This window comes from Apium graveolens, chromosome 3 (assembly GCF_009905375.1).
Source record: "Apium graveolens cultivar Ventura chromosome 3, ASM990537v1, whole genome shotgun sequence".
NCBI lineage: Eukaryota > Viridiplantae > Streptophyta > Magnoliopsida > Apiales > Apiaceae > Apium > Apium graveolens.
This window is the reverse complement of record NC_133649.1, coordinates 291,197,045-291,205,780: the sequence shown is the minus strand read 5'-3', so window position 1 is coordinate 291,205,780 and position 8,736 is coordinate 291,197,045.

The following is an 8,736-nucleotide window of genomic DNA, read 5'->3' as shown; positions in this document are numbered from 1 at the left end:
AGGGCATCTGTGTAAATGAACAGAGTGTCGGGTCTCCAGTGGCAAGTACGGTCACCACCAGAGACTGGAACTAATCTAAAAGGAGGAAGGACGTTATAACGAGCATTTAGTTTATTGAAATCTATGTTGTGCCAAGTATTACAATGATTAAAAGAGTCGAGATGTGCAGTGGAGGGATATTCATCCCCCCTAGTGTTAATCATATCAATTAAAGACATATATGAAGAGCGGATCTCGATATCCTTACCTCGTTTTGAAGCCGAGGCTATCTTGGCCGCTCTCTCGGAACTTTTGTCAGCCATTTAGTAAAGACTGGAAAAGAAGGCTGGGAGCTAAGGGAGGAAAGTTGAAAGAGGGAGAAATTTGTAGGATGATTGAAGAAATGAAATGAGAGGTGTGAGGAATCACACTCTCATCCCACCTCTTTATAGCCAAGAAAAAGGGGATTTGGGCCTCAAAAAAGCCCATATGGGCCCAAAAATGGAAGGATCTGGAATGTTCCAGAATATTTTAGAAAAGTCTTAGAAAAGTATGGAAAAATCTGTAATGATATGGAAAATTCCAGAATATTCTGGAAGTCAGGCTTAAGAGTTCAAGCCCAACCCAAGTTTGAATGGGCTTTGGATATTAAAGCATGATAAAGGCCCAGTCCAAGAAAGCCCAGAAAGAGGGCCCAATTAGTTGACAAATAAGGCCCAGATTTAAGAAATGGGCCCTGGATGAAGACCCATTAAGAGGGTGGTCCAAGAAACCCAGGCCCAAATCAAGGACCCAAAAAAGTCCAGCCCAAACATATGGCCCAACTTCAAGGTAAAAGGATATGAAAATAATCATTCCTGACTCATTCGACCAGAAAAAGTGAGGAAATCTTGCTCGAATAACCTGAGATCAAAGTTCTGTCGATTAAGGCTAAAAATTAAGCATAAATCGACCAGAATTTAAACTCATTCGACTAGAAATCAAATGAAAACCCTGGTCGAAACAATCCTGCTCGAAATTGCTTCGACCAAGGCAAGAAAGGTGGCTAATTCGGTCAAAACAAAGAATTCCGACCCAACGTCCTGACCGAAAGTTTCCTGCTCAAAAAAAAAAGAACAAGGGGGTAGGAAAAATCCTGGCCGAAATTCGACCAGGATTTCTGCTCGAAACACTCCTGCTCGAAAAGCTGTCGACCTGGGCAGTAAGAGAAGCTTAATTCGGTCAAAAAGCAAGAATCCTGACCGAAAGGGACGAAAATCCTAGTCGGAAAAAAAAGGAAAGAAGGAAAAATCATGGCCGAAATTCGACCAGGACTCCTGACCGAAAGCATCCTCCTCGAAAATCCTTCGACCAAGGCACAGTAGGGGATAATTCGACCAGGATCCTGGTCGAATGGATTCCTGGTCGAAAATTGTATAAAAAAAGGGAAGAAAAAAGGAAGAAAAAATCCTGGAAAATTACAAAAAATCAGGTAAATCCCTTAATAATAATTCCAGAAAATTAGGGAAAAATCCTAGAAATTAAGGATAAATCCCAGAAAATTCGGGAAAAATCCAGGAAATTAAGGATAAAATCCCAGAAAATTAGGGAAAAAAAAATCCAGAAATAAAGGATTAAATCCCATAAAATTAAGGATAGAAAATCCAGAAAATAAGGATAATCCCAGAAAATTAGGAAAAACCAGAAATTAAGGATAAATCACACAATTAATGGAAAATCCAGAAAATTTAGGAAAAAAAAATATCCAGAAATTAAGGATAATCCCAGAAAATTAGGGAAAAAATCCAGAAATTAAGATAAATCCCAGAAAATTAGGAAAAATCCAGAAATTAAGAAAATTAAGGATACAATCCAGAAATTAGGAAAATCCCGAAATTAAGGATAAATCCCAGAAAATTAGGGAAAAATCCAGAAATTAAGAAAATTAAGGATAAAATCCAGAAAATTAGGATAAATCCCAGAAATTAAGGGAAAAATCCAGAAAATTAGGGAAAATCCCGAAAAATTAGGGAAAAATTCCTGGAAATTAAGATAATTTCTGAATAAAAGGAAGATTCATTGTAAATGTGTAGGTCGCTCCACACTTTACGCAAAAAACGAAACCCTGAAAGGGAACGAATAGATTTAACTTCTGCGAACCTGATCAATGTTTCCCAAAAGTTGGGGGCAAATGATAGGGATAAATAAGTCCTGATTTTATAATTAATGGACTGCTAGGCCCAATAAGAAAATGTATGATATTCAGACCAGAAAGGTTAAGCCTGATGGACCAGATCAGGCCTGGTGGAATAAAAAAGGCCCAAAAGCCCTGATTATTAATTAATTTCGTAATTAATTAATAAGGAAAAATCAGCTATTGAGAAGAGTCTCGATAAGGATATAAATCCTTATAGATTAGCCTCAAGGGGACCTAAAAGGATAAGGAATCAGCTTCCTACTTCCTAGGACTCCTAAGTCTATCCTAATTCAGAGGCTTGTCCACCAAGTCTCCTATACCAAGTCCAATTCAAGGACTCCCTACATCTATATAAGGGGCCTCACCCACAAATCAATACTACAGTTTTTTGACTTGATCCTTGGCAATCAGCAAGGTACGTAGGCATCTTGTTAAGGCAGATTGAGTCACGAAACACAAGAGCAGTCAAATCGAGCCTCGAAGCTCACGTTCCTTAGTATTAAATACAGCAATTATATATATTAGTTTTTAATCCATAACAGTATTTTTTTCCTATATTTTACTTTGGATCCCTTACTATTTTCAACGCCATAAATTGCATCATTTTCGTTAATTTTGTTAAACTTTTCAGGGGCATTTTACGAAATTAAAATATTAAATTATTTTTAGATGTTTATTTAAGGTTTTTGCCCCTCTAAATGATACATTCCGTAAAAATTTAAAGAACGAAAGTTATAAGGAATAAAAAGATTTTCTCGAAATAAAAAGGTTTAAAATTGAAATATTTTTTTATAGTTCTTTTTAATAAACTTATTAAGTATATATTTTATTTAATTTTGGTTTCATAAATTTTTTGATAATTTTTTAATGTTATTATTTAGAAAAGATTTTTTCGTTCTCTACAACTTTCGTTCTTTAATTTTTTCGAAAAGTATTATTGGGAGGATCAAAAAACTTAAATAATAATCTAATTATAATTAAATATTTTAATTTCCAAAAATACTCTTGAGAATTTTAACAAATTTAACGAAAAAGGTGTAACTTATCGCGTCGGAAAATAATAAGAGAATGCAAAATACAGTTAAATAAAATATATATAAAAAATATATTTTGGGCAAACCATAAAAATGTATTTTGCAAATAACTCTTAAGATTATTGCAAAAGAATTCATCATAGAGTTGAGGGGCTGAAAAAACATAGTTAAAGTTAAACTCTAGGTGATGTGTGGATCATGGAATATCTAATAGAATAAGGTTTTAATACAAAAAATATATTGAAACCTCATTCTCATTCATGATAACCGGGTAGATATCCGATGATCCAAACTGCCCCCTAATCCCGCTGGTAGAGGACCTAGAAGGCATAAAGGGTATCTCAAATAATATTCCGGCTCAAACAAATGTGTAAATCAAGACTATCAAACTTTGTGCGAGAAATTTTATGTAATTTATGATTTGAAATAAATAATTTTTTACACTTTTTTCTGTTTTTTTATTATAAATATTTAATTTTTATGTACACAATTCTAAATATTTTGACCGTATAATTAGAATAAATTTTTTTTTTGTAAATAAAAATATATAACTAAAATTTTAATTTACAAAAAAAATTTAAAAATATATTATTTTATCTACACGGTCAAATGAATTAGAATTGTGTGCAAGAAAAAAAAACGACATATAAAAAATCAGAGGGAGTAAGTGATAATTAGATAAATATTTATAAGTTATATAAGTTTTAGATAATTTTACTTATAAGTCAAAAAATTATTTAAATAATTTCAATATTTGTTTTTAAAATATAATTATTTTAATTTGTGAATTTTAAATTAGAAAAAAAATTACAAACGTATATTTTAAAATAAAAGTTAATAAAATAACGAAAAAAATAAAGTAAGTTGAGAAAAATACGTGATTACTAACATTTTATTAGTTATATATTTGACTTATAAGTTAAACGGACAAATACTATTAAATAAATATTTACAAGTTATTAAGATAATAAACTGCTTATAAACACTTGGCCAAACAGGCCCTTAATTCAAAATGTCTGACTTGCTTAACCTGAATAGTTTGAGAATAATTTAACTTAATTTTTTTTCCGACACGTAATTGAACTTAGTTTCTACGTTTATGACAAACCCAACGCGAAGACAAAGGGGAAAAGACCTCAAGTCTTCTCTATATATTTTAACTCTCAAAAATGCCCCTGTCTGTCTCTGCTGAAATTGCCACCTCCTCCTAGCAATCAGGATTCAGGACCTAGTCTATGTGCCGGCGTGTTATTTGAAATTGTTCTAACCGTTTTAATTGAGTCAGCTCCTTTCATTTTTTAAAGAGTTGCTACCTCGGCTCTAGTTAATTTTTTATACTTAATAAGTATTTATAAATACTAGCTTAAAACCCGTGCGGTGCACAGATCGCACAGATCTTTTTTAATATTATATATATATATTATATTTTATATATTTTGAATTCAAAAATATTACAATAAATTGTATGTTATGTAATATTTACTGGATTTTTTTAAAAATATTTAATTAAAAAAATATTTACTCAGTTTTGTTGTACAAATTATTAAATATTGACTACTAAAAACGTAAAAGAGAAATGTTAAAATATGAGTTAAGAGACTTTTAATTGGTTAAATGTGGGAGAAAGAAAACTAAAATAAAATACTGAGATTTAACGTTTTAAACTATAATATCAATTTATATTTCAAAATAAACGGAACCTAAATAATTATAATAAATAAATTAAATAAAACTAGAAGATAACCGTTTATGTTATAAAAATTACAAACTTCGAGAAAAAAATTAAAATTGAAAAAATTTGGAGCGCGCGTAGCGCGGGCAAGAAGTCCCTAATTTTTTAAAGAGTTGCTACTTCTGTTCTAGTTAATTTTTTATACTTAATATGTATTTTATAAATACTAGCTTAAAATCCATGCGGTGCACGGATCACATGGATCTTTTTTAATATTATATATATATATTATATATTTTATATATTTTGAATTCAATTCTTAATTTTGTTTATTTAAACTTTAAATGATATGATTTCATGATAATTATATTAATAGACATATATGTTGAAAACTTTTTACAACATTTACACTTATTTAAAGTGATAGCATTAATAAGGGCGGAATATTATTATAACGAAATTATTATTTTATTGAGAGTAAAAGTATAATGTCTCCCTTATGTTGGGACCTTAAAAATTATTATTTAATCGATTAATTATAACTCTATAAAAAATATTTGAAAAATATAATATTACTAATTGAAGATATAGTTTTATTGATAATTTTAAGTGTATTTTTAAAAAAATAATATTTACATTTATTTAAAATTTGATTTTTTAGTTCACATCAATATGCTACGAATTTTTGCTTAGTCTAATATTAATTTGATTTATCTCGGATCAGTGATTTACATTATTTTATTTTAGCCCGATGCCCAATACATCGACCAAATCAAACTCATTATTTTTTAGTTTAATTTTAATTTTTTTAAATTCTGGATCAATAAGATAATTTTATTTTAGACTGAATAATTACTATATATGATTTTATTTTTGTTGGTCGAATTATTTTTTATTTTAGTTTTGTGTTAGTTTAAATCAATTGTATACGTATTTTTTTATCGTATATATATTTTATTTATCCAAGTTCATTAGTATAATTTTTAGGAGGATTGATAGTATTATTATTTTATCTTAACCCGAGTCACATGATATTTTTTACTAAATCTTAATAATTATATTTAGTTTGCTTAAATTTAATTTAACCCGAAGTAACAAATTAGAATAATATAGAACTCGATATGAATTAAAATATAAATTGGTAGAAGAAGTTGAATTTAATATAAATTATAATGATATAGAGTTTGATATAAAATAGAATTGAAATTGGTAAAACAATTGAGGAATTTGACTTCACTATCAATTAGAATTAGAATTGATCGACCCAATAATTAGAATTAGAATAATTAAGAAAAGATAATTAAGTTATTTCATCAAGTACCGACCGACCGACTACCAAACTTTTAATGTTTCGTCTATTATAATATAGTATAGATAAATGCATTTATAAGTCATGATTTTTTATAGAAAGTAGCTTTATAACTCGTATAATATGCGGGCTACTCTAAATTATGTAATTAAAAAAAATTATTGTGATTATTCATTGAGGTATATTTGAAATAGTGCATTCGTAAAAAATGATAAATTACGTTTTTTTATCATATGGAACCCGCAACCGCTAATCTTCGGTGTGAACTTGGTAAACCCCACGACCTCACACAATAGCCTGCAATCACGTGAACCAAGATAAATCGCACTTAAGACACATGTTTTAGTTTAGTATACATTTTTTGCCACTTCATAATTAAATGATACTATCCTAAAACCAGTACGATGCACAGATTATTTTTAATATTACATATTTTTTAGAATTTCATTTGAAGTAAAAATTTAAGTTATGAAACCTATTTATTTGAAATTTAATAATATGATTTGATAATACTTATTAATATATATATAGGTGTATAAGTTGGTGATACTACAATTTTAAAGAATAATGTAATACTTGAAATTTATATTTTATTAATATTTATAGGTGTGTTTACGAAAAATTATTATATTTATTTAAAAGAGGTGAGATCAATAGTATACGAATTGTCATTAGTCTGTTAACCGACAAAATTCAACTAACTACATTCAGATTTATGTTAGTTTAATATGTTTAAACCCGAATCAATAGTAAAATATTATGTGTCAATGACAAAAAAATTATGTTAGGTTGAGGCCCGTTATATCAACCAAATTCAGCTAATTATACTTACTACTTTGTTTAATTTTATTTTAGCTCGGGGTGATTATTATTTTATTTTATAACGAATGGATAATATGTATTATTTTATTTTAGTTTGATGACATTATATCGACCCCACGAATTTCCTTTCAATTTTTTTTGTTATAGTCGAGTCAAATAATATAATATTTTTAACGGGATTAATAATATTTATTATTTTATTTTAGCTCGATTCTTCAAATCCAATTAACTCTATGTAGTTTTTTTAATTTTTTATTTAAAATTGGATCAATAAATATAATTTTGTTTAGCCCGGTCTGGTGAATTTTTATATATTATTTGTTTTAACGAAAATCATTAGATATATTATAATTTTGTTATGAATATTATCTATTTATGGAAGTTTTTTTATTTTAAATATTACTATAATTACGGTGACCAGACTGACTACCAACCAAAATTTCATTGTTTCGTCTTTGATATAATAGTATAGATTTGTAATATGTTAATGCTTAGAAAGTAAAATAAATATAATGATTATGTGTCTGATATATAACAATCACTCTTGTTATGGATTAAAAACTGATATATATAATTGATGTATTTATTACTAAGGAACGTGAGCTTCAAGGCTCAATTTGACTGCTCTTGTCTCGTGACTCAATCTGCCTTAACAAGATGCCTACGTACCTTGCTGATTGCCAATGATCAAGTCAAAAACGTAGTTCTGATTTATGGGGTGAGGCCCCTTATATAGATGTGAGAGTTCTTGAATTGGACTGGTATAGGAGACTTGGTGGTCAAGTCTCTGAATTAGGATGGACTTAGGAGTCCTAGGAAGTAGGAAGCTGATTCCTTATCCTATGAGGTTCCTTGGAGGCCAATCTACAAGGATTTATATCCCCACTAGGACTTATCTTAATAGCTGTTTTTCTCCCTTATTAATTAATTATGAAATTAATTAATAATCAGGGTTTTGGGCCTTCTTTGTTCCATTAGGCCTGATATGGTCCAGCAGGCCTGATCAATGTGGTAACCTTTCTGGTCTGAATATCATACATCTTCTTATTGGGCCTAGCAGCCCACACCTTGTACAATCAATGCAATATTTAATTATATAATCATGATTTATTATCCCTGTCATTTGCCCCCCAACTTTTGGGAAACATTGATTAGGTTTCGCAGAAGTTAAGTCTATTCATCCCTTACAGGGTTTCGTTTTTGCGTAAAGTGTGAACGACCTACACGTTTACAACGATTTTTCCTTTTATTTAGGAATTATCTAATTTCCAGGAATTTTTTCCTTAATTCCGGGATTTATCCTTAATTTCAAGATTTTTTCCCTTAATTTCTGGGATTTATCCTTAATTTCTGGATTTCCCCTTAATTTCTGGGATTTATCCTTATTTTTCTGGATTTTTCCCTTATTTTCTAGGATTTATCCTTATTTTCTGGATTTTTCCCTTAATTTCTGGGATTTATCCTTATTTTCTGGATTTATTCCTTATTTCTGAAATATATTTCAAAAATATTTTAAGGAATTTCTCCTCAATTTTTGTAATTTTTCAGGAATTTTTCTTTCTTTTTCTTCCCTCTTTTCCTTTTTTTCTTTCTTTTCTCTCTTTTTTTTATACAGATTTCGACCAGGAATCCTATTCGACCAGGATCCTGGTCGAATTAACCTTCATTCAGCCCTTGGTCGAAGGCTTTTCGAGGAGGATGTGTTCGAGAAAGAATCCTGGTCGAAATTCGGCCAGGATTTTTT